General features: G+C 40.7%; 1 protein-coding gene across 14 annotated transcripts in view; it reads left to right on the forward strand.

Annotated features, from left to right (window-relative positions):
• Positions 1–13,887: 13,887 nt before the first annotated feature.
• Positions 13,888–27,829, forward strand: part of FAM13B (family with sequence similarity 13 member B) — a 56,328-nt gene continuing 42,386 nt past the window's right edge. For 4 of the 14 annotated variants that reach the window (XM_083593017.1, XM_083593010.1, XM_083593021.1 and 1 more), the window contains exon 1: positions 13,888–14,280. The gene's annotated coding sequence lies outside the window, so the exon portion shown is untranslated. Of the gene's footprint in view, positions 14,281–16,073; positions 16,165–27,182; positions 27,251–27,829 lie in introns of those variants that run through there. The other 10 variants (XM_083593011.1, XM_083593020.1, XM_083593008.1 and 7 more) reach the window with 7 other exon arrangements.

The following is a 27,829-nucleotide window of genomic DNA, read 5'->3' on the forward strand; positions in this document are numbered from 1 at the left end:
ATATTTCCTCTTCCATTCCTAAAACGTGGTTTGGAAAACACCTTGGATGATTATGATGATGGCTAACTACCCTCTTGTGGAGCAATTTAGTACTGCAAGCTCTACCCCTCCCTCTTGTGGCTAAAGCTGTTGGCACTGAATTCCGTAAGTTTTAATTATGTGTCCTGTGAAGAAATACATCCTTTTGTCTGTTCTCAATCTCTCACCATTCGGTTCTAGGGTTTCTAAGTAGAGGTAGGTCAAAAAAAGTATCAGAAAATAAGTTTTTCATGGAGCATGTAACAAAGAAGAATAAAATATGAATTAAGCTTCTATTATTATTTGTCGGAAGGCAAAGCCATCTGGTTCATATTTAAGTAGGAATCTGACCATGTGGGACATACAAAAGTTTCACTTTGGTAAAAAAAAGAAAAAGGCAATGGATATCATAATGCAGTGACTATACTTTCTGATAAATGATTATATAAACAAACCTTAATTCATTTTATCTTTTATGATCCCTTCCCACAAGAGATATTTCCCTGTAAATTTTATATTTAACTGTGGCCCAATAGTTGCATCTTATTTCTGAGAGCATTCACAGATAGATAGGCTTTTCTGGATGTGGAACTCTTTTGTGCCAGTGTATTTCAATACTTAATAAGGATAACACATAAAAGTGGTTTATTGTGAGGTTCTACAGAGGATGCTATATGAAAATAATACTTTCTATTGACAGACAGCGATAGTGTACATCTTTGACAAATTGTCATATGTACATTGGACACAGGATTGCAGTCCCTTTGGGGAATTATAAAAATCAGATTTGATTGATTTTACAGCATTTGCTTGAAAAAATCTCTGCTGCACCAACAAAGGGGAAAAAAGTGCTTTGAAAATGGAGAAGAAAAGCTGAGCCAAGTCAATGAATAGCAAAGTTAAAAAACTTAGAACTTAAAACCCCACAGCAGGATATATTGGCCATATCTTCTGGTCCAACTTCAGGGTGTGTTTTTGCTTTGCTTTTCTTGTTCAATGGCTGCCAAGAAAACAAGAGAAATCTCGTTTGCCAACATTGGACACTTGTAAAGCACCTTGTGTTTTTTTTAAGCACTTATCAAAGAATAACCTCTTATTCATCACCAATTTGTCAAAACAAATGTAATTAAAGCCCTTTCTGTCCGCAGACTGCTGTCATTAATAACTGTACAATCTCTACTGAATCAAATATTACTGGATGGGTGGTGGCTGGGAATCTCGGTGAGTTTTGCAGGAATAGAAGCCTATGCATTTAGAGAATGATGGTTGATGTTAGCCTATTTAAAATGTGGCGAGCCCTCCAGCTTGCTGTATTAACTGGGCTGCTGGCCTTGAGCCCCAAGTCCCTGCTCTGATGGTCTTACTTATGGGTGGGCAATGCAGTGAGGATTTATGTTACGCTGGGCTATGCTAGTGGTAGTTTCCAAGCATTGCAAAATCTGGCGTGTCAGACCTCTTGTTATTTGCCTCTGTTATAAATAACCAGGGCCTAATATTCTCCATTGTGAAGTACATAAATATGCATCATATATAATGTCAAGTGTGTATGTCGGCCGCAGCCAGGATGGCTAACCACCAGGGATGATGGGAGCTGTAGTCCAGCAATGTCTAGAAAGCACCATGTTGTCACAGGTTTCCCTACCCTGCTGTAAAGGGTAGATCCAGTGCAGGTCTGTCCTTAAGAATTATAGCAACTTCCCCAAAAATAGTATTGGGCACAAGGGTCTATGCCTGTATCCAGTGATTTTTCCCCCCCTAAAAAAAATGTTTAGGGGCACTCTCATTTTCCTACTCATATTGAAATACTGCCCCTCAATCAGGCCAAAGTTAGATTCACAAAATGTTTAAGGGTATGCGTACCCCCAGAAAAAAAGCACTGGCTGTCTCACAAACTGAATGGCTAGAGAGACATTCTTACCAACAGATGAGCCAGCAATCTATATCAAATGCCTTTTTTTAAGCCTCATATACTAAGGAGAGATTAGATCAGCTTTCTCCTAAATGTCATGCAAGCAGCTCTGAAGGCCTGGGGTTTAATCCTTTTGCTGACTACTGCTACAGAACAAAATTAAAACTCTGATTTTTACACTAGTGAAACAGGGATAAGATATAACCTGATTAATTCCACATTTGTTAAATTCTCAAAGAGCAGCAGCAACAACAACAAATAGTCTTGCACCACCTAAAAAACTGATTGCGGCATAAATGTCGGCAGGAGTTTACTTCATCAAATACTATACAGTAGATGTGATAGATACAATCCGGAAGAGGGCAGCACTAAGCAACCTTGGAGTGTAATTGTCTCACATAGTAATAAGGGGTACTTTTTATTAAATGGTGTACTTTTTATTAAATACAAAAATAAAAGAGTTTTGTATCACTTGAAAAACTGGCAGATTTATTGTAGTGGAATACTGGTGTAAGTTTTAATGACACAATAAAGCTGTCAGGCTATATAATTTCACAGCATCCTTTGTGTGGGCAAGCTGTGACTGTCCAGCATGTCTGCCTCTATGGTGATTTATTAAAGGAAACTTTAGATTTGAAATCTATATAATTATCATGCTTCTGGACATACCGGTAAAATAACTTGCACAAAGTCCATGTTATATTATCTCCTTTAGCAAACAGTGCACACAGTTTAAAAGCCACAATAACTAATTTAATTGGCCAATATAAATAATAGCTAAGTGCATGCAGATAACAAATCCAAATTAATAATTACTTAAATGTGTTATTCCTGAGGAACTAGGACTATTGGCTCTCTGAGTATTTATTTATTATGCACATTGAGCAAATTATTAATTGTACATCCAGGCTGAATTAGATTTACTTACTTTCCTTGGTGGGCAGTGGATTTTTTTCTCTGGTTTCAGTTTTTTTCAGTTTGGTTTTGTCAAATGTTTCGATTTCTGCAAAATCTGGTTTGTCAGACATGATTGATCCTGACAAAGAAAGGAGAAACACACCCTCAGCTTTGTTAGTGAAGTGCATATTACAAACCACACATAACACATTAAAAAAAAATCTGGATCAGTTTTTCTTTGTTAAATCCAGCATGTATCACAGCTTTTGCATCACAAGATGCCAGAAATTATTTATGCATTTAAGCACCAACAGAAAACAATAAATAAGGGCAGAAAGCTATTGTATTTCATCTTGGAGCAAACAAATAAAAAAAATTGAAAATTAAAAAGCACAGTGCTAATGCACAGCCATCAGATTTCTGACATCCTCAATTATTTTCTAGAATATCCTTTAGCAATCAACAATAATTTTACAAACCTATTCAAGGGATATCATTTGTAATGAGATCAAAACACCCCAGTTCCTTTCTAACAGAATACAACGACAAAGCAAACGTCTGAATTAGCTACTGTGAACAATTGTGCTCAACAATAGAATGACAGATGTGGATGGCTTTGTTCCCTCTCACCCTCTTCACTGCTCACCGCACTTCATGCAGAATGATTTTGATTAAATAAACATTCTGCCATTAAACACTTCACCTATTTCAGCTTCCTTTGTGCTGGTTGCCGGTGGTTTTCTCTTACAGAAACAGAGGACACACACAACACACCCTGAGGGTGAGGGTGTTTCAGCCAGGGATTAATCCAGCCCAAAGATTACCAACACAATATGCTCTTTCATACTGACTGTGAAAAGTGATATGATTTTATTGCTGTTTTGGATTGCGATGGCAGAAAAGATACTAAAGCCACATGCCATTACCTGCCCTGCTTCTCTCTCCTCAGCTGCTTTTTGACCGTCTGAGCCAGCATGGGCTTGGAAAGGTCATACTAAAATCCCTCCTCCTCCCCATCTCAGCCCAACTGAATTAATATTGATAAGCTTGCTGCTAGTGTAGCTCTGCAAATGACAACTGATTAATTCACAGAGCAGGCTGGGTATAGCCAGGAGTGGGGACAGGATTGGCGGGGGTGGGGATATCACCCTGCATAACAAAAAAGCAGAAAGCTGTGTTTTATCTTCGCTTTCGCCATGTATTGAACCTGCATCTTAATAACTAATTATATGGGGGTGGGGTGAGGTGGGGAGAATCAGGCATATCCATCGCTCATTAGTGAAAGTGAATGACTCCACAGTAAGAACTGTCTAACAAAGGGGCTATAGATATATAGCTATACAGTGGTACCTCGGGTTAAGTACTTAATTCGTTCCGGAGGTCCGTTCTTAACCTGAAACTGTTTTTAACCTGAAGCACCACTTTAGCTAATGGGGCCTCCTGCTGCTGCTGCGCCGCCGGAGCACGATTTCTGTTCTCATCCTGAAGCAAGGTTCTTAACCTGAGGTACTATTTCTGGGTTAGCAGAGTCTGTACCCTTAAGCGTATGTAACCTGAAGCATATGTAACCCGAGGTACCACTGTATGGGTATAAAGGGGGCAGACCCGCCCTACCCGTTGAGGAGTACTGGAGAGCAGACACAGATTAGTAGATGAGGGAAGCCCTTCTTTACATAGGATGGCAACCAGCCAAGTCATACTCAGGGATGATGCACTCAAATCAATGGATCTGCTCTACATCTCAACCCATAATGTGGCAGTGGGCTAAAATGCAGTATCCCCCCCCCCAACTTGAAATTAGAGGCAGGGACCTTTCAATTGTTCTTGAGGCTGGGGGTGGGAGCAGCGGTGGAGGAAGCTGCTCGAGCACCTGGGGCGGCGCGCCCAGGGAAGGGGCAAGCCGCCCAAAGAGATGGGGTGCACCACAGGGCCTCCAGAGTCTGCATGCCTCCTCCCACTTAACCACCGTACAGCTGGGTGGAAGGCAGCAGGCGGACCTTTTGGGCAGCAGTGAGCATGCACGCGCCCAAGCCACTGACGCGTGGCTCAGGCACGCTGCAGGCCCCACAGTGAGTGCCGCCTGGCATTTTATCAATATCCCTCAGTGGTGACACCCAGGGCGGACCACACCCACCGCACCCCCTTCCTCCGCCCCTGGGTGGGAGGTCAAGATGGTCAGAATGTGATGAAATAAGCAAGAAAGAAGAACACTTACAGCTTGCTTTTATTACAACAACACCCACCTAGGGTGTGTCAATGACTGCAGGAGGGGGTTCTCATATTCCCTGACCCTAGAGCTGAATCCTTCTACCACCGGCACTGCCTGTTACAGTAGGCATTGGAGAACTAGTGTAATGTACTGGTTAGAGTCTTAGACTTTGGAGTCCTGGAGTCAAATCTTCACTCAGACAATGAAGCTTACTAGGCAATCCTGGACCAATGGAAGAGTCTCAGACTAACCTTCCTTATAGAATTGTTGTGAGAATAAAATGCAAGGGGGGAGCATTTCTATTACCTTGAGCCCACTGGAGAAAAAGTGAGGTACAAATGAAATAAACAGCCCATGTTGGGGTCCCGTTTCCTATGTACAGAAGATTCCTGCTCCCATATAGAGACCTTGTCTCCATTCCTGGAGCTGGTTCCTGCATACATTTCCTAAGCAAGTATTTAATGGTCATTTGTTGTTGAGAGACCATGGAGTGTGCCTATGGGGCTGAAGTCAAACTGCTGCTGGGTATGTTTAGCCTGGTAAGGAGGAGACTGAGAGGAGATATGATAGCCATATCTTCAACTATCTCAAGGGCTGTCACTTGGAGAAAGCTTGTTTTCTCCGGCTCTGGAGGCCAGGACCTGAACCAATTGATTCAAGTTAAAAGAAAGAAGATTCCAACTAAATACCAGGAAGAATTTTCTGACAGTAGGAGTTGTTCAACAGTGGAACACACTTTCTTGGGAGGTGGTGGGCTCTCCTTCACTGGAGGTTTTTAAGCAGAGTTTGGATGGCTATCTGCCATGGATGCTTTAGTTGAGATTCCTGCATTGCAAGGGGTTGGACTAGACAACCCTTGGGGGGTAACTTCCAACTCTACAATTCTATGAATGGACACTGTTCTCTTGGTACAATATGCTTTCTGTGCAATGTACCTTATGCGTTTGTACGATCACACCACAATGTACTCCCAGCTCCCCTTTCAGTGTTGACCTTATAAAAGCTAAACCTGAACTAGGTGGATCTGAAAATGGGGAATTTGATTTAAATAAGTGGTTTAAACATGATTTCCCCCTGGTTATTTAACTCAATGATGTAAGATGCTTTTATTTAAGATAGCCCGCCCTGGTCAAAGGGCAGCCACCAACACTTCCCCCTCTTGCTTTCTGTTTGTAATATGGAAATGAGGAAGCTGGCCTTAGTCAAAGGAGGGCTGGGTCACAGGAACCAAAATTTTCGTGACTAGCAATCATCCACAAACCCACTCTCCCTTTGGCCTTCTGCTATAGGTTGTAGGAGTACATAAGTAATAGGAACCTCTGAGGCACAATATTCGTTTTAAAGCTGCATTTTCAGATCCATGTATTTCCTTGCCTAGCTGTTACAACTACTAGGGAATAAGAGGGAACCATTAACATCACAGCATCTGCTAGCAAAAAGGTGTTACTGCAATGCATTGCCATGCTGTAGTGTTTCTATTATGTGTGGCGTGGAAGGACCAAGTATGGCAAGTTACTGCAGTAGGAAAGTTAATAGTTGCTTGTAACAATTTTACAAGTGAACAGTCTTGTACATAAATCCAGTAAATCCTGGCTTGCCATTGTTAGCATCTGAAAGGAACATATGACTGTATCTGCATTCTGATGGCCCACCTGTGAGACCAAATATGCTTGTTTTTGACTGCAGTTATTAGGTTTAAATTTAACCAGATAAATGTATTTCAGTTATAGCATGAAAGACAAAGGCTTGGTTCACATGTAATGCCATACTAGAGTTTGACATTTAACGCGGTCTCAGGCTCTCTCCTTCCTTCTCTTGTTCACTCCAGTTTTCTTCCTTTCACGACAAAGCACGATTTGCCAGCGCATCAGAAAATAAACTATCATTTGCACTTGCCCTCCAAATCAGACAGATGAAGCAGGTGGGTGAGTGAAGAGAGTGTTATTACAAAATGAGCCAGAAGGCCCAGCAATGCAGGTGTGTATCATTACTATAAAAAGCACAGATGCAAATAAAGTTAATTCAAAGGATTAAAAGGTGCAGACAAAATGGGTGTTTCCCATTCCCAGTAAGTTATGAACTGGCAACAGCAAAATGAAAAGCAGAACAGTATAAATACCTAAAGACAGTTGCCTTATCTGTTCAGCTAGCTGCTCCCTGTTTTGAATGAGTCCAAGTCTGATAGTGTAAAAGATGTATTACAACTCTGCAGCTTCACACAGTCCCCCCCATTCTCAGGGCTGGATTAAGACAGTTAGAGGTCCTAAACACTGACAAGATTATGGTGCCCACTAGATGTAATTCAAAATAAAAGCAATTCTAAACCATAAAATCAAAATGTACTTGCATGTATGTCATGTGGGACACACGACAGGATGATTTCCTCACATTATTTCAATCTGTGTTAGCAGGATGCTCCCTTGCTTAGGTGGGAATAAAGAGAGGACAGAAAAATGGTGGGAAATGTGTAGTGTAGTATAGGGAAGTCTGACAAAGTTCTGATTTTTCCCATGATTACTATATTGATGCCTCAGTGTTTTGTTTTGTTTTTGAATAACACATGTTGAATTCTTTCAAAAATTTCTTTTTTGCGGGGTGTGCATGTACTGACCCTGACACTTTGGTGAAACTGCTTTGTTGGCATACAAAACTTTTAAATTCGCTAAAGAATGGCTAGGAAGATTGAAATGGTATCTCATTGGTTCTGGATATTCCCATCATTTCTGTCTGATCTGTGTTCATTAATTTCCTTGCGTAGACAGTCTGGTTTGTCCTTAATAAAATGCAGAAGGCAGTCAGATATCCCATTAGAAAATGTACAGATGAATGAGCTTCCAATGTTGTTTGGTCCTGTGACAGTGTCATTTCAGTAGATATGGAGGCAAAGTCGTCACTGGGATTTGTAATCCACTTAAAATCCATACACAAATGAATTACTAAACCATTAATAATCACTTACATATAATGAACAGGAGGGAGATACATGGATTTTTCCTCTGTATGACATGAAGAGTTACCAATAAAGTTTGTTTCCTTGGTTCTATTAGGCTAAAACACTGTGATGATGGAAACTGTAGGTTTTCTGTTGACACATTAGGGAAATACAAAAGCGTGTTGCAAAGTTATACAAGTTAACGTAGGTAGTATTTGAACTAAGTAGATATATTTCATCTTAAGGAGCAGCAATTAGAACTGAGATTTGTTTGGATGCAATCAACATTTTTCCTTTTCCTAACACAGCCTAAACACTCACAGAGAGCTAAAATTTCCAGAAGCTTTGATAGTGTTTCTGTGAGCAAAATTGTACCCTGTGTGCAGGCCTATGAACACTATGTTGATTTCCACTCTTAGAGCCACATTACTTTTCATTTGCATGAGAAACTGGAAACTTCTCACTAGCATATACTGTATTTCCATGATTGGCTTCTCACAAGCTCCTGCTATCTTTGAAGCTGTTTGGTTCATGTGCTCAAATTAAGTTTTAACAAATGGGAACAGGCAGTTTCACATCCTCCTCTTCTTCTGAGGTCTGCATAGAAGGCACATGGTTTGGCCAGAGTCACACTGTAGTAGCCTGGGTAACTCAAGTCATGTAAATGCTTAAAAATACTTTATGTAATAAATCAATAGGCTTGATATAGCATTTTACAAATACTTGATATATTAATGTGTCTGTGGGTTTGATGCTGCACACTTTGATGCTACTGGTAAATGGATATTTTGCTTTAATAGGAGGAACTGAAGTGCCCCCAACCCCAATGCTTAGCAGACGGTAAGAAAAGTATTATTGAGTGTTAAGGCTCATTTGCTGCAGTGGCAGTTGACAACTAATGCTTATGCAAGTTTACAAAAACACTTTAAACGAGCTGACTTTGGATACAAGATTAGGGAGCAGGAAAACCTCTCTTTTTGGCCACAAGACCTGCAGTCAGATCTGACACTCTAGCATTGACTCTATAGTTCCTAAGAAACAAAGTAAAGTTTAATGAAGTGGTACGTAATTTTTCTGCTCCTCCTCTATTGTCTCCCAAGACAGACAGATGCCAACCAATTTTTCTGCTAGTTACACTGAGATATGAATCTAGTTTACATTGTCAGCTGGCATCTAGTACCTGCAGCCAACACATTGGGGATCTAGGCAAAAGGCTCCTTATCTAGAGATACCCAAAGCCGCTGCTGAGTTAAAATGAAGTATGTCCTTGAGCACCAGCTTTTATGATCACATGGTTAGGCTTTATACAATCAATATCAATCCTGTGATTGTGCTGATAATCATGAGGAAATGCTTTCACTGAAACAAAGAGGAAAACTGTTTACAAATACAAGGGGAAGGTTTTGAAGGGCATCAAATGAAGAAACTGGTCAACAGGCAGCTAAGGAGAGGTCTCAGAAATAGGGCATACAGTATTTCAGCACTCAGCCAAGTGCCTCTTCACCTTCATAGCGGACTTTGCTACTTTATTTTCAGTAGCAAAAAGAAAAAAGAACAAAGGGGGAAAAAACACTACAGCCATTTTCCTAATCAGTATACCAGTCAGTAGTCCTACACAATATTGTGTACAGCTCTCCTTTTTAGGTTTCTTTGTTATTGTGATGTTTAAAAATATTTTAAATCAAAATAGTGAGAAGATCGGCAATATGATAGATAATGGATGCAAAAGCAGGAAAAGACATATGGAACTACATAGATCAGGTAGAAGCCTTCTAATGGGGTTTTTAGCCGAACAGACACTCTGGTAGATCAAAGCACCTGAGCCAATAAGCTGAAACAAGTGATTTTATAATCACATTAGTGCTGCCTTGGAATAACAATCCCACTTGATAGGAGGGGAAAGCATTTTATATTCACAACTATTGTGTGGGGGGGTGTATTCCTGAGGACTGAAACCCTTAGAGGAAATGTATAACTTCAAAAAACAATAAAATTGGGACTAGTCCATCAAGAGTCTATATTAACTCACATAGAAAACAAAAAGGTCTCTGTACCTCCTGGATACAAAATGAATTCCTGTCATGCCTGCATTTATTGTTAGCTTGCTTTGCAAGATTTCAGCATGGAGACAAGGAAAACAGAACAAGAAGAACATCTTCCAAGAAAGGATCTTATTCCTTCTTGTGTCTTTTGTTCTCTTTTGTTGCCAGCAAAAATATCTCATCTTGAGAACAGAAACAGGTTCCCAGACAAGAAGACAATGAATCGTGGGCGTGTAGAAGGGGCAGCGTGTGGGTCATGTTGCTCCACGTTGCTGACCTTTGTCCTCCAGTTCCTGTTCTTGCCACTACCAATCTGGATTTGCTTGAGTTAAAACTGTAGACCCTTTGTCTTGAGGCGGAAGCTGTAGTGCAGATGGCTGCTTGTCTCTGGCAGTCATCCTTAAGTCAAATCAAAGTCCACTCCACCCTCAGCCCATCCAGTTTGGTAGAACTGAGGTGTGCCAGGGTTTTCTTTTTTCCCCTACAGTAAACAAAGGAAGGATGTGGTCAGCACCACCGTATTTTTCTTACTTTAGTAACCCCAATGGCTGAGAAACCCGTTTGCGATTTAAAGGAATAGAAGCAATCAGAAATTTAAAACAAAAGAAAACTAGGATGTGCTACATTCAAAGTACAAGGGCACTAGGGAACCTGTTTCAAACACCTAGTGAGAAATAGGTCTTTAACAGCAATGTACAGACCTTGCATATCAAGGTTGCAGGTTATGTGCCTTCGCTACTTGGCTCTTTCTAATGTTTACCCAGCTCTTCAACAGAGAAAGCTCCCACAGCAAGAAAAACCACAACCAACAATACATTCATAGAATCAGAGAACTGTAGAGTTGGAAGGGACCCTGAGGGTCATCTTGTCCAACCCCCTGCAATGCAGGAATCTTTTGCCCAATGTGGGGCTTGAACCCATGACCCTACGATTAAGTGTCTCATGCTCTACCAGATGAACTATCTCCAGCATTCTTCTTCTACAGTTAGACTTCCTTTACCAAACTATGCCATGTAAGAGAAGTCTCCTATACCTTATACAGATGACAAAGTTGGACCACTTTGCACGTTAACATGTGTACTATGTGGCTGCAGCAAATGAACTGAGTTTACCTTACAGGGACATGTGTGCTGCATGTCACGTGTAGCCCTTTGTTGTTTGTTGGCATCCCATCTGCCTCAGGAGACAATGGAAGAGTAAGCCTTCAGGAGTAAAGTCAAACCATTGTAGAGTTATAGCACCTGCTGCAGCTGTAGAGACTAAGGTAGGAGAAACATGTTTTAATGCAGATGTGGCTGATGAAAGTGTCTGGTTTTGCTCCTACAGGTGCATCATGCCGTTTCTTTTCTCTGCACTCCTCCCACCGGTCATTCCTCCTCTGATCACTGCTATGGATGAACAACCTGCCTGTCTCCAGGCATTGCAGACATATGCAAGGGATTCCCATATGGCGGGGTTAATGCTGCCAGCTTTCGTGTCACAATTGCAGATGTTTGTGGCCCTTATAGACCTGAATAACCCAGAACTCTGACATTATCAGTGAGCCTCTCAACAGTTATAATGTTACAAGACTTGTATGACCTGAGTGGAAGCAAGACAGGAGCTCAGGCTCTCATAAAAGAAGCCACCGATGACATGAGACAATCCTGTAGTTTTATGTTTTGTATCTTTCTTTTTTTCTTGGTATGTTAAATTGTAAACAGTATTGAGTGCCTTGGCAGAAGGGACCTGTATATAAATGCAGCAAGCAGATTCATAATGAAGTTGTGTTGGCTTCCTAGAAGTGTTTGATCATTGAAATGCTCTTAACAGTTGCCTATAGCAACAAGATAGCCCTTCCTATAAACACACACAAGAATCTGAAATCACAACATATGGTTCAGTGCAGACATTCAGTTTAGGAGCAATAAAATTAATGAAACATTAACTTCCAACGTGCCAAAACTGCTACTTGAAAGTAAACTCCATGGATGTCAATGGTATTTACTTTTAAGTGTTTTTAGGATAGTGGTGTAAATTAACCTGCCATTTTCTTCCTCCTCCTTTCTTTCTCAGATCAACTACTGTTTTCCATCAGTGATGTGGGGTGGAAAATTTTCGGGTACTATAATTTTGCTTACACACACATTCACACACACCAATTTCTAAAAACTGTTTCATTAAATAAATTCGTAACGTAATGAATGGATACCAAATCAATCAAATTTTGATTCACTAGTTTCCAGAAAACCTTAGTCACTGCTCTCTGTTTCCCCTCTAGGATTACTGGATCAACATTTGAAAAATAAGGACAATGCTAAGCTTTCAAGAGTTAGAAAGTCTTCAGCTAAGATTACAGACTCAGGGTGATACGACCAACTTACTGTTGCAAGGAAAACTCACAGATTAAAAAACAAAAACCATGGTGTGGTAAAATACATTAGGGTTAGAATTCTTGGTTTTAATAATTTTATCAGATAAGGGTTTGCTCCTCTGAAGAATTTAACGTAGCATCCCCCCAAACTTTTCTCCTTATAACGGCTGTTTTAAAGGCAAAACAGCCACCTTTTTTTTAGAGATGTATGGGGACCTGGGCTAAAGGAGGTGCAGATGGGATCTATGCTTTATTACTCATATGTTATTATGGGTAAGAAAGCATAGATCCAATCTGCAGTGTGGTTTGCTAAGGTATGATTCCTGTGTGAACATGAGAAGGAGAGAGTGCTGGTCTCCTGACAAAAATGTGCATCTTTTTGCTCTCCTTGTAATTCCTGGGAGACCCAAAATCTTTTCCAGCTGAGAGAAGGTAAAGGAGTGTGCTAAAGACAATGATTGTACCTTAGCCAGCATGAGACTCCTGTCCACCTGGACTACTTCACAAGCAAATCTGTGACTTCTTGCCAGATAGAAAGATCCCATGGAGGCTCAGGAATAAATATGCCCTTCCAGTTTAACTCAGCAGATCTATGGGTTTTGCTCATTTCCACCTAAAAATCCGAGGACTACCCACAGCCTGATACTTCTGGAAAATGTGACAGCACTACCCTCACAGGGGTAGCCACTTGGTAGATGTTAGTTACTGTAGAGTGTAATTCATCACCTGACAGCTCTTGGGTCTCCCTTTTGCTTTCCTCCAATTGTCAGTGAATAGCAACCACTCCACAGGCTGCAGTAGAGTGAAACAAGGGCAGCCAGGCCACTCCATTGTCTCTGACAGCTGAGAGACCTTTTCTTCATGAACTGTTTCCATCCCAGCAGGTTCCTTTTACAAGTTTTGTAACTTTAAAAATGGGTGTGCGCTTGTTTTCCTCTTCCCTCCCCATCCCTTTCCCCTCTTGTGCCATGTCTTTCAGACGGCAGAGCTGAAGACAGGGGCCATCTTGCTTTTTGAACTGATGTGTAAGCCACGCTGGGAGCCATTTACCTGAAAATAGTAGAGTACAAACGGCTTTAAATACATGGATTTAGTTCATACTTGCAATCACAGTGGTCAGAAGTTGGATTTTATGATATCCCCTATTTCCCTTCTTTTTTGGGGGGGGGGAGCCCGATGTGTGGAATTAATCCCTGCTGACAGCTGTGAATATCTAACCAGGGAAGTGCAGGCTTCTGCATTTAATTACTGCAGAGAATAAGGGCACGATCCAGTAGGACTTCTGTTAATTCAACAGGTGACACTTTCCCCCTCGCGGAAAGCTACAGAGGTTGGATTTCCGCCTGCCAGGCCGAAAGGAAACATTTGACAGGGGGTCGGGTGGGGGAAAGCCAACCCACAGGGCTTATACGCCCCTCTCTCACCTCCCTCCCTCCCTCTCCGCGGCTTCCATCTACCTCCTTCTGCCTCTCCCTGCGAGCTCCTTTATGAGCGCCTCCCTCGTTATATTACGTCACTTCCTGCCGATGGGTTGTGGGGGGGGGAGCAGTGGTAGGAAATAAGCGGAGGGGCGATGCCCGCGCGCCGCTCCCTGTCAATCAGGCGCGCGTCACTTCCTTTCCTGGTCTGCCGCTTTCTGCTCATTACAGTTGAAGAGTCCGTCAGTGGAGAAGCTTCAGCTACGGAGACTGAGGCTGCCTCTGCCGCGCGCCAGATCTTCTGTATTTGTGTGGCCTCGAGGGGCGGGGCCGGGACCGGGACGGCAGCTTCACGCTCGTCACCCTCGGCTGCCGCCGCCGCCGAAGAGCCAGCTCTGTGGAGCCGAGCCAGGCCCAGCCAAGCCGGGCCCTCGAACGGAAAGAGTCGGAGGAACCTGCTGCTGCTGAAACTGAGGGCCGAGGGGAGAGTCACCCGGCAACGGTGAGGGAGCCGCCATCGCGCATGCGCGTCAGGGCAGTGGCTGGCGGTGGTGAAGGGGGGGGAGACGGGAAGGTTTTTATTTTTATTTGGGGGGGGATGGGAACTGCATTTGTTGCTGGGGGTGGGGGAGGACTGCAGGCGAAGGAGGAGGTCTCGTTTGGATTGGAGGGGGTGGGATGGGGGGGGGGAAGACCTCGATGCTGGAAAAAGGCGATGGGTTTGGGAGGGTAAATCTGCAGGTAGGTTGTCTTGTGGGTCTGAACGTGACCGGCCTTGGCGAGGGCAGGAAATGGTTCGGGATCAGAAGAGCAGGAGTTGGGGGTTATGCCCCCCTTTTTTGGAGGGGGTGATGCGATCGTCCTTGAGGGTTAGACTGTTGAGGAAGCGGGAGTGATGATTCTTCACACACACCTCCCGCAATGAAATCGTGATAACTTGGTCAAAGCGTAACTGCATGTACGGGTGGCGGTGCATCTCTTTAAAAAAGGGCGATTGGCTATTTGGTTACAGTGGACTCGGGTAACGGTGTGTCTGCACACTCAATGGGTACAGAAAGCAATTTGGAGACGTCAGTAACGTGAATAAATTAGCCACCAGCCTCTGGAATGTGGAGTTCCTAATCCTAAGCATCGTTTGAATGTGTTCTCGGGGATCTCCAACCCCAGAAATAGGACAGAGGCTACTTCCCTCCTGGAAGTAAAATGCTAGGATTCAAAGGATCAAAGCTTCCATTTCGTCAAGCCCCCATGTGCTGCTTATCAGGCTGTGTTGATAAAGCTGTGTGATTCAGATCAGGTATCATAAACAGAGAGCAGGTGCAGCACAGAAAGGTTCACTAGAACAAAATAGCCCTGTGTGATTCAGTGGAAGAAATGTGCTACAAGTTGAAGGTGTCCCAGCCCCTGAGTCACTTGTCAATCTGACCTTCTGGAAAACTTCCCAATGCACAAATCCAAAGATAACTTAGTTAAGCTCTCATGGAACCTCAAACTTCACAAGGGCATATCTGGAGTTTCCTAATGAGACCAATAAGGGTATATTAGTTTTTCCACCTTTACTTACCTTTTTATCTGCAAAGAACTATTGGGTATGTTCTAGAGTGCATTGACAGGTTGAATGAAAGGATAGTAAGACTCAGCAGGCTGGCTAGCACAGTGCTTAAACTTTATCCTGATGCAGAATTATTTCTTTGGCAGACAAATTGTTGTTACCTTAGGTTGGGAAGCTTAAAAGTACTTTAATTCCTTCTGTGGGCAAAATATGTCCATCTGATATCTCGGGTGTAAATATTCCACCTGTTTGTGCTTTTCTCTACCACCAAGGAAAGCATATTTGGAGTTTTCAGTTTATCCTTCATACCCAGTTAAAATAGACTGCAGGGTGTTTGAAGCAGCAAATGTGTAAAGTTTGGATACCTGTAGCAAGCTTGGTTCAGAGAGATGGATGGGTGGTCAGTAGTGGGAACGGGTGCAATGTAGCTCTAGCTGCCTTGATAGGCCCTTAGTCCACCTTTGAGTAGAGATGCGCTGGGCAACTTGGCTGAAGCAGTTGCCACCATCTCCATTTCCACAAAATGCATCTGAACCCTGATGTAGTGTACTTTAGGGATAGGGTGGTTGTATTCAAGTTTTTTAGATGGGACACATTTTAAATTTAAATTTAAATTGTTCTAACCCAGCCTGGGACCTGCTGCCGAAGGATGGGTAATACGTTTAATAAAGCTAACAATAATTAAATCCAAACACGCATGTGGGAACCCATTTCTTAATTTATTTAACCGTATATTTGTATAGTGCTGCTCCTGCTGCTGCTTCTGCTGTGACTCACCTTAGAGAAGCTATGACCTGGTAGTGGGTCCCGACCCACCAGTTGAAGATCAGTAAGGTAGGGCATTTGGGGGTAGTGTAGAAGATGGTGGTGGCAGCAGCTTCAGCCACTTCACCCAGCTTTTATTTCATCAGTTCTAGACCTAAAAATAGATGAAGAAAAAAAAGGCTGCTGACATCAACTGTGGTAGATTCTCTGGAACCCCTGCATTTGGTCTGACTTTGTCATGTAGTTACATCAAGCATGTTCCCAGATGCATATTTAAAGATGTATGAGTGAATGAATCCACACTTGAAATGTTTCCTACATGAACCACCAGCATAAAACCATAAACCTACAGCAGTTATGTCTGCTATAATTATGTGCCCAAAATTCTACCCAGAGTGCTTAGGTGCATGGGAAATTGATTCTGAGATTGACATTTTTATTTTTTGCATTTATACCCCACCTTTCCTGCAGGGAGCTCAAGGTGTCTTACATGGTTCTCCTCATTTAAGCTAAACTTTAACCACCACACCACAGTATTTTATTAATAGTTAATGAGAAAATACTTGTTTCTGGATGGGGTGAATAATAAATTTTGTTTATAAAAAGTGGTGTTTCAATATTGTCTCATTAAAAATAATCTAGGATTGAATCCAGTAACTTTCTCTCTCTCTCCTTTACCCACATGCTTCTGTACACCGACCCACAAATATGCTCTAGTGAGATGGGGGAGCTCCCAGGGTGGGCTTACAGGTGGTGGTGGGGCACATGGGAAAGTTCAGTTGCATGAACAAAATTTATTACCTTTGTGCAGTGACTTTGTTGATTATAGCCCCATATTTAAAAATGAAATCAGAATTTAATAAGAGCATACTTCTGTCAAGTAATATAGAAGCTACTGGGAACAATAACAGCATGAAATTGTAATTTGAGGTGCAAGAAAGGCAGTAAAGGCCAAAAGATTTAATATTTTCTCTACATTACTCATGGCTTGCTGTTACATGGATGCTTGTGTTAATGGCCTCTAATTTGAATCAAGTGCTTCAGACTGGGCATGTCCTCAGCAAAACATTATTTAAAAGCAGAAAAGTTTCCATCTTGTTTATTTCATATGCACTTTGATTTAAACCTGCATAATGATGAGAATATGTCTCAGTACCGTATTTTGCAAAACCCTGAATAAATTCAACAGTAATGATAAACCTTAATAAGCTAGTAAGCTTTATCACACATAGTGCAATACAGTATCATTTGATACATATATGTTTGATATCCAGTTATCTATGGTAAAGGTAAAGAACCCCTGGATGCTTAAGTCCAGTCAAAGGCAACTATGGAGTGTGGTGCTCATCTCGCTTGAGACTGAGGGACCCGGCCTTTGTCCACAGTCAGCTTTCCAGGTCATATGGCCAGCATGACTAAACCGCTTCTGGTACAGTGGAACACCATGACGGAAGCCGGAGTGCACAGAAACACTATTTACCTTCCTGCCACAGCAGTATTTATCTACTTGCACTGGTGTGCTTTCAAACTGCTAGGTTGGCAGAAGCTGGAAGAGAGCAACGGGAGCTCACCCTGTCATGCAGATTTGAACTGCTGACCTTCCAATTGGCAAGCCCAAATGGCTCATTGGTTTAGACCACAGCACCAACCGCATTGTCTATACTTAATATTGAAATATACTTTGAAGTCCTGTCGTATCTAAAGTACAGTCATACCTCGGGTTACAGACGCTTCGGGTTGCATGATTTTGGGTTGTGCACCACGCCAAACCTGGAAGTACTGGAACGGGTTACTTCTGGGTTTTGGCGCATGTGCAGAAGCGTCGAATTGCAACCTGCGCGTGCACAGACGTGCCGCTGTGGGTTGTGAACGCTGCGGGTTGCGAACGTGCTTCCCGCACGGATCACATTCGCAACCCGAGCGTCCACTGTAATATCTTTTATGACCATCATACACTGGTAGAACAATGATGGTTGCATTCCTATACCTTTTAACCTTGGAGTAAGCCACATTGAAATTACTGCTGAATAGACATTTGTAGGATTATGCTATAAAAGCTTGCTGTATCAAGTGATAACTTCTGTAGATAATGTTGGCATGAGTCATACAAGGTTGGTATTGATAGTTTGTGCCTTTTTCATATGATATTTCAAGGCGGGCATAGTTTTCATGCCTGCGATTGACAAAAATGAGTAAAACCTACATAGTTGTTTAAAGAGAGAGATTGATGAGAGATGGCGGGGTAGCAAACTCTAATAGAATAGAATTGGTTAAGGTAACAAAGAACATAGCATGTGTTTTTCTACCAATAAAAGGTTATTTGAAGTTCTTCAAACTTGAAGGTTGGTTGGTGGTGTGAGTCCATCCACCAGAGGCAGATTAGGGGAGTGTGGCTGATTCCATTGCACTAGGCACAGAGCCTCGGGGGTGTTGCAGGGGGCTCCACAACTATTACGTAGAAAGGAAGGGGGGAATTTTGGTGTTGCACAGGGCGCTGCTGAAATTTGAGAACTACCACCCAGGGATGGCTGTGGGCAGGATTCCTGCATTGCAGGGGGTTGGACTAGATGACCCTCTGCATCACTTCCAATTTACAATTCTATGATTCTATAATGATGGCCTAAAGACTTAATAATTCTATGAAATATAAATATTAGACTTTCATAATATTATTTTACACTAGTGACATTCCAGTGTACTTAATGTGCTGTTTTCTCAAACCAGAGATGATGCAAGTCTGGTTAGGAATTTCAGCTTTGTAATAACGTCTATTTTCCCTTTGAATTACTGGTACTTAATTTTTTGCTTGTTCTAGTAGTTTCTAGCAATTGTGCTAGGCTGCCCAGGTGGAAGAGTAGATAAGCCCTCTTGTACCTTGAATAGTTGTGTATTTCAACCGGCATAGTTTGCATATGAGCTACACTGGCTGAACTTTACTCTTCTACACAACTATTCAATGTGCAGTCCTCTTTTCCTCCGGGTTATCCACACTATTCTTCAACTGTGCATCAATACTGTCTCTTTATTTTCTTTCTTTTAACCAACAAATGAAATCCAAGACATTCATCTGCTTCCTTTTCTGATCTTAAGTAATGTAGCATGAATGTATTCTTTGTCATCTTCACTTTTAGAAGGGATCGTTTTCAGTTACGATCTCCTCTAGTCTGGTTTTTGTGACATTGTTGCATTTGGGTTGCTTGAAATTTCATTTGGCCTCTCATTTCATTGGAGACTCTACCATTATTAATTTTTTACATGCATGTTGGTTTTCTAACAGCTTGGTCCTGTTCCTCTTTCTTCCTAACTTTCTTTCTGTTTTTGGTTAGTCCACTCTTTCATTTGAGTTCCCAAGACTGCAAATCCTTATCATATAGTGATAAGTACTAGTAATTAAGAGGAGGAAATGTCTGTCTGTATATCCTGCAGAATTCCTAATTTATCTATATGTTCATTGATAAGAAATCACAGTGGATATGTATTACATAGCACACTACTGAAGTGATATGATGGTAATACATATGATGTGACTTTAAAGCTTCGTATTTATTGCTACAGCTCTGCAGTAATCTGATGAAGTGATTCTGAGGTATTATGACACACAACTGAATACTTTCAGCATCACCCTTTGGGTAGAGAATAAGAGAAATGCACAGTTCATAATGAGAAAATGCAGCCGATTTGGGGGTTGCTTTTCCCTGCCACTCTTGTACAGTGAAGTCTGTAATGATCTTGAAGCTGGATAGGAAGCTTCTAATGTTTTTGTTGCCTTGTGGAAACAGAAGGGAAGCAGCAATCATGGGCATCTGGTGCAAGAAGAGATATATTTATGAGTGGTGGAGCCTAATAATAATTTAACTTGTAACTCCACTAGAGGTTGGGTCTGACAAATAACCTTAGCTACTGTCATTCACGAACAATTCTACATAGGGAATATAGGAAGCAGCCTTATACTTAGACCATTGCTCCATCTAGCCTCAGTATGGTTGGTGTACACCAGGGGTAGTCAACCTTTTTGTACCTACCACCCACTAATGCATCTTTCTTGATGGTAAAATTTCTTTAGCGCCCACCAGTGCTTGATGGAAGGGGGATTCAGCTTGTCCCGTAGAACCCCCAACCGCCCACCTAGAATCCTGAAATGCCCACTAGTGGGCGGTAGGGACCAGTTGACAACCCCTGGTGTACAGTGTAACTGGCTCTCTAGGGTTCTCTTCCGCTTCTATAGGGAAGCGTACCTTCTAAGTTACAAGGTAGAAAATTGTGGTAGAAAATCTTGTTCTGTTTTTATGGGAAGTACGAAAAACTAAAGCTTTTAACAATTTTTTCTCATTCAATTTTTTTTTCATATATACCAGGACTCTGAACAGTTTCTCTCCTTTCCAGCTGAATTTCTGTGCTCCTTAGAAATAAGTTCTACTTTGTAGGATTCAACTAAGTTGCTGTGCGTGGGGAACTAGGTTTGCTCTCACAGTAAGACCTCAGCCCCCACCCCGTGCGTGTCCCCTGCATTCCCTAAATCTGCTTTGGAGGAACCCCTAGAACAGGTTTAGGGGCTGTTCCGGGTGGGGGAGATCTCACTGTGAGTGAATCTAGTTCCATACTCATGTATGCCTCTTTGTGATATATTTGGTGGCATTCTGGGTACTAGTTCAGTGAACCCTGGGCAAAACAGAACCATAGTTCCCAACTGTAGTACATGTTGTTGAGCTATTTGTAATAAAGTTGATAAACTTTGGGATTATCCCTACTCTTTGATATGTTGTTAAATAAGCTTGTTTGAAAGCAAAATTAACTCATTTATTGCTTGCTTGTTCATTAGCTAGTGCATAAGTCTTTGGTCTTGTCAGAAATCAAGATCCCAAAATGTACATTCTGTGAAATAAAACCGTCTGGAATACTTCAATGTTAAAATGTTCAGCAATTAATTACGAATTTAAGTAGAACCTTACAAACTCGTTTGCCCAATTTAGGTTACGCTGTGCTCCTATTTATTTATTTATTTATTTATATATATGTTGTATTTCACTGAAAAGCCCTTATTTTTTCCCATCAAGCACTCCTTACTTATTTTGCAAAATACTGTTCTGTTAATGCTGCTTTTTGGTATAATGTAAATTTGAGTGGGAAATTAGGCTTTTAATAGATTTCTTTTTTAACAGTTTACTCGACTTTAGCAGTTTCTTCAGTAAAATGTTGATTACTCTTTTCAATGAATGTGTGTGACTTGAATTCTGAACAAGTGCTTTTACATTTTTCTGGAAGTGCAACAGGCTTACAAAGAATGACAAAGTGCTTCTACAGAAGTGATGCAGGCATAGGCTGATGCTGCAAGGTTCCATATATGGGCCATGTTGCCTGTAGGGGGAGCTCTTTAATATAAGAAATATCTTGGCTATTATTTTGAAAACATGATTAAACATTGAGGAATTACTAATGTATGTATATTTAGAAATAAGGCTTTGGAAGGAATGAGAGTTGAAATACTTTGGTTATGATCTTATAATCTATTCCTTTTGACATACTCTTTAGCCTTTCAAATATAAATACTACACAGTCCACATTTTTAAAACTGTATTGGACTCTGGATAATTAATAAAATTACGATATAAGTAAGGCAGATTAAATATTGAAACTGTAGATTATTGTTTCTAGGTTTTCACTGTCTTTTCCCAGTTTTGTACAGTATCTTCCTCGTGCAGGTAGATCTTCTAAATGTAAGTAGGAAACATGTTTGCTGGCTACAATGATTATCAGTTTGCTTAATTGCTGGCTTCTTTGAATCTTGTACTGGCATTTTCATTGACATGTATCTGAACTGACTTCCAGTAGTTTGGTTGCTCTTAAATGCACTTGCTAAAGAGCACATCTCATTGAACACAGTGTGATCTCTTCCAAGTAAACTTGCACAGAAGAGTGCTGTAAATTTTCCTACTTAGAATAAGTATACAGATTTTTTGAATACACCCCCCCCTCCGAATCATGATGGAATATGCATTCATGACATGTGATGGCGAAGTTTTATGTGATGAATTGTGATTATGAAGCTAATGAGAATGAGCGACTTGAATTAACTTAAAATTTGCTTTTTTTGTAGTGGCGGAACAATGAAAGATCCCTCTAAAAACTAGCACTCTTTAATAATTGTTAAATGTTAAACTTCTGTTTTCAGGATATAATGTTGCATAAGTTTACTGACTTTATTTTGAAACATTATGCACGCTTTATTAAATTCGTGACTCCTGCAACTGTGTTTGTGCATACAATTAACTGTCACACAGAATTACCAATCGCCTATTAGCTGTTATGATTGAGGTACAATGTAGTTACTGGGCCTTTTTTTGTTAATATGATAATGTTAGGTTTTGTTTCTAGATGGAATTATTTGCTCTTAATTTGCCCCTAATGACCCAAATATCGTGTTTGGGGAAAGATAAATTTTAAAAGTAGATTAATGATTCTTATAAGTTGCGTCAGAAGGTTTGTATCCTGAAAGGTAGAATATAAATAACTGAAATAACTTTTATTTGTCCATGATTCCATTCAAGCTATGATGGGCTGTATCCAAAGCTGCAGTTCAACTTGTGTAATAAACTTAAGTTTGTGCAATGTAACTTTCTCTTCCTAGCCTGTGCCCACCAGCTCCCTTTGTGTGCTCTCAATATAGACTCCAAAGGATTGGGTGCTCTGCAGTGCAGATTTTGGTGGCATATGGGGAAAGCCGAGGTGATTGTTGTGGTTTGGGGAGAGCCCTGTACAACTGTCAATCAGCTAAGATCAACTGTAACTGCCAAGAGCGTTGGAGGAAGCACTTTGAATCCAAACCACTTTCTCTGCAGAGGGGGAAATGTTCTGTTTATATGAGCATATTCTGCCCTCTGCAGAAGCATCAAATGAGCTCTTTGTATCCACCAGTTAACTGATCAGAAGTTACAGCAAGCTTCTCTAAAGGTGCATTCCCAGTCCCAGTCAGATGATTGGCACTGAAAGCATGTCTTCAAAGAAAGTTGCTTTAATTGCTCATCAGCTGATTAATTATAATGGCCTCTTTTGAACTTTGACAGGTGTCAATCACTAGCCATAATTATGACATCATGTAATTGGTGGTTGTTCTTGCTCACCTGTCAAGGTTGGACCATGGGGGTATGTGTGGCAAAATTAAGGATCTGATCTGCTTTTAAAACCCAGTTTTGGTTTTGGTGTAAACTCATGGTTTACACTGTAAGTCACTGTAAGTGGCTTTCCAGTGCTTCAGACAGGGGTCTTCTCCTGCCCTACCTGGAGATATTCTGAGGCTTGAATTTTCTGCACACAAAGCAGATGCTCTACCGCTAGACTATGGCATTTCCCTCGTTGTGTCTTGACATGTTCACTTAATGGCCAGCTACCCACCAGACCAAAATGTTAGTTTGGTAAATAGTAGAAGGTTTGAGGTAGGTGACAGAAGTAGGGTTAGAGGAGGAATAGCATAGCTGATTAATGTGTCAGCTTTTGGGTGAACTGATTTTCCAATACTTTGTTTTGCCCCTCTGAACTATTGATTCTAGCAGATGGTACTTTGTTAAGCTGCGCTCACAACATACACACTCATTCTACTTGAAGGTCTGATACCTGTGACAGGAAGCATTTTCTACATGTGTGTACCCCCCAACTGTTTTGAAGATTTCATTTTTTTTATAAGATATTTATTAAAGTTTTTAAAAGTACAAAAAGAAACATCAAGAAAAACATCCTTTTAAACAAAAAAGGATGAAATACAAAAAAGAAAAAAGAAAGATCAAAAAGAAAAAACAAAGAATTAAAATCCATTAAACAAAAAGAAAAATCAAGAAAAAACACAGCAACTCTTCCCATTTGTTTTCTTTCATTAGCTTATCTCCCTGACCTCCTCACACCTCCCTTTTTTGTATTCTAAGTCAATTATCCATTTCAGCAAATCCTTTCCCTCTTTTCAAATTTTTGTCCTGTAAATTTATCTTGATATTAATATAAGTTTACTTTCCCTCCTTTCACCAATTAACAGTTTGTTTTTCCTAAATCTTTGTGACATTTCTGCTAAAATCACATGAATTCATTCCAACATCATTCTAACATTCATTAATCTTACAATGCTTCTGTAAATAAACTTTGAATTTCTTCCAATCTTCCTCCACCGACTCTTCTCCCTGGTCTCGGATTCTGCCAGTCATTTCCGCCAGTTCCATATAGTCCATCACCTTCATCTGCCATTCTTCCAGCGTGGGTAAATCTTGCTTTGCAATAAGTATTCTTGCTGCTGTTGTAGCATACATAAAGAAAGTTCTGTCCTTCTTTAGTACCAATTGGCCGACCATGCCCAGGAGAAAGGCCTCTGGTTTCTTCAGAAAGGTATATTTAAATACCTTTTTCATTTCGTTATAGATCTTTTTTCCCCCTTCTTTTTTTTTATTATAAATTTTTATTAATTTTCCAACATATATTAAGACACAATACAACTGACAATACATAAACAAACAAACATGTAAACACGTATAATTTCATAACCTCTTTTTCTTAAACCTTATTTCAACGACTTCCCCATACCTCCCTTTTCTGCATTCCTGTTTTAAACTTTTCCAGCAACCCCTAATTTCAATTACTTATAATTCACTTTCTTTAATCCTTTTTCTCTTACCCAATTATTTGTCACTGCAATTCTGTTTTACATTACTATTTCGTTATAGATCTTCTCCCAGAAAGCCTTGATCCTTGGGCATGTCCACCAAAGGTGAAAGAATGTACCTTCAGTCTCTTTACATTTCCAACATTTATTATCGGGCAAGTGATACATTTTCGCAAGCTTGACTGGTGTCATGTACCACCTGTATATCATTTGTTTTGAAGATTTCAGTGTAGCTATTTGGTTTGAGATAATTCAGCTAGTGCCACTTGAAAATGAGCCAGTTGCTATTTGCATAGCCCAGCCCTTTTACTCCTAAGAGGCCACATGAAGAACAGTCTGTTGCACTATTCAAACATCTTACAAAAGTTTTAGCATCTCTAAAACTGCATGCATACCCCTCTGAGGGCCAGTAACATGTCTGATAAAAATACTGATGAAATTGTTAGTTTATAGAGATCCTTTGTCCTGCATTATACCAAATCTGATTGTTAACAGATTTGAATTATATATCGAATCTGATGGTTAACGTGGATCTAACCTCAACTCGCAGTAGATAGGGGTGTGTCCATGGAGAGGAGTTCAGTGACTGGAAATGAGATGGGAATGAGAGAACCATTTTTTGCTGATTTCTCCAGATGCAGTGCCCCTGAAAATCTCCTCTAGTGAGTTAGAAGTCCCTTTGGAACAGCATGGCAGGTGGTCTGCAAGTGAGAGGGGGATTAGGGGAAAATTGCCTTCTGTATGTAAGAACATCCAGTTTGTGGAGCAGAAACCTCTGATCAATCTGCCTTGCTTTTGCAAATGGGAGAATCCTTGTGTTTGCAGAACTACAGGTCTGGATCCAACACATCATATGGTCTGTATTTTATTTTTTACTATACAGAATTATTTAGAGCATAGTTATAGAACTATGTGAAAATGTTCTTTGAGGGATGGGATTTGAGTTGGAATTCATATCACAGCAATAGTAGTTTTTTATACTCCTGTTTGATTTACCAAAATGCTGATGGAGGTTAATTCCCCCTGATAATGGGGGTAATTTATGGTACAATCCTATACATGTCTACTCAGAAGTGAGTCTCATTGAGTTCAGTATGGTATAGGATTGCAGTCTATTTACCTTGTTCTATATAAGTCAGTGGGACATGGGTGGTGCTGTGGGTTAAACCACAGAGCCTAGGACTTGCTGATCAGAAGGTCGGTGGTTCGAATCCCCGTGACGGGGTGAGCTCCCGTTGCTCGGTCCCTGCTCCTGCCAGCCTAGCAATTCGAAAGCATGTCAGAGTGCAAGTAGATAAATAGGTACCGCTCCGGTGGGAAGGTAAACGGCGTTTCCATGCGCTGCTCTGGTTTGGCAGAAGCAGCTTAGTCATGCTGGCCACATGACCTGGAAGCTGAAAGCTGGCTCCCTCGGCCAATAAAACGAGATGAGCGCTGCAACCCGAGAGTCAGTCACGACTGGACCTAATGGTCAGGGGTCCTTTTACCCTTTACCTTTATATAAGTCAGTAGGGATAATTAACAAATATTAGAACAAGTTAAGTGAGTTCCATCATGGACAGCTGGAGCAGGTGGGAACTGCCTCCTCACAAGTACTAGAGATCTTGCTGTCTGTATCAGACAACATGTTCTCCATTCCACAACTGTTTCCAAGATTACAGCTAATTTATTTTTTCCCTTACGTAACTTTAGCAGGAACCATTGTGGTATAATGGGCACAGTTTTGCTCTTTGATATGTTTTCAACCCTGAGTGGCCTTGGGCAAATCATTATCTCTTAGGTAACCTCAGTCCACCTCAGGGTGGGTAGTCATTGCCCTGATCTCCTAGCAGGTCCTTCTGTTACAAGGATATATAGTTCCACTTTGGATTAATTTTTGACTTATACTAGACTCAAAGAAGACACTCAGTAAATGGCTTTTAAAAAAGGATTTTGTATATATGATAACTGTACATTGTTTAATTTAAGACATATAAAAGTCTAGTAATTCTAGGAACCTTGATAATCTAAGAAGTGGTTTCATGCTTGTAAATGTTACTATCAGATTAAAGATAGTTGTTAGTAACAAACATTGTACTTAAAACTTTGTAACTACATTATCTATAGGCTATTAAGTAGGTCTCATGACCAGTGTCATTTAATTGTAAATCCCCATGAAAAAGGTCACGTTAAAGTAGCTTTCCATTTGACTCATTTCTAGTCATATCATAGGAATATTGGTCCGTCCTGGTCAGTGTTGTTTACACCAACTGGCAAAGGTTCACCATGGTTTAAAACGGGACATTCCCAGCCTTAACTGGAAATGCCAGGGATTGATCTTGGCACCTTCTACATGCAATGAAGATGCTCTTTCACTGAACTATGGCCCTTCCCCATTTGTCTTGATGACGCGCAGCTCAGCTACATTGAAATTGTATTTCTGCAGCACTCTCTACATAGGGCTGCTTTTGAAGAATCTCTCTAAGCCTCAGGTGGTCCTAAATACTCCAGCTAGGTTGCTTATGGGAATACATATGTGTGAGTATATGGTGTCTGCTTTAGAATATTTCGAAGCACAATTTGAGGTTCTGGTTATTATCTATGAAGCCCTAAATGGCATGGTGTTTATGGATGGATGTATATTGATGTCTGTGGTTTTTGTGTGGCCCAGTTGTGGAGTGAACTTGCATGGGAGGTTTGTGTGGCTTCTTCTTTTGACTTTGCACCATCTTGCCAATACTGTTTTATTTGAGCAAGATTAATATTAACAGGTTTTTATGCTGACTCCAATTTTTAAAAATAATTAAAAAAATATTCATGGATGCATTTCTGATTTTATCTTGTGGTGTAATTTGACTTGTTTTTTCTGAAAATCTTAGCTGCTTTTAATGTAGATTAAGTTGGAGTTTAAAATAACATAAGGGTTTAACATGTAGGGTTTTAAATAATTATAGCATTTAAAATGTATATTTTGTTTTACAATAGTTGCATACTTCCTATAGTTGAAATTTAAACAAAATTTAAGACATCATTTTTAAAGATTATTTTTAACCATCTTCATGAGGACAGTTTCCATATCTTAGATGGGTTATTTATGGATTTGATATTCCAATTTGT

This window comes from Podarcis filfolensis, assembly GCF_964270895.1.
Source record: "Podarcis filfolensis genome assembly, chromosome: 2".
Classification (NCBI taxonomy): Eukaryota; Metazoa; Chordata; class Lepidosauria; order Squamata; family Lacertidae; genus Podarcis; species Podarcis filfolensis.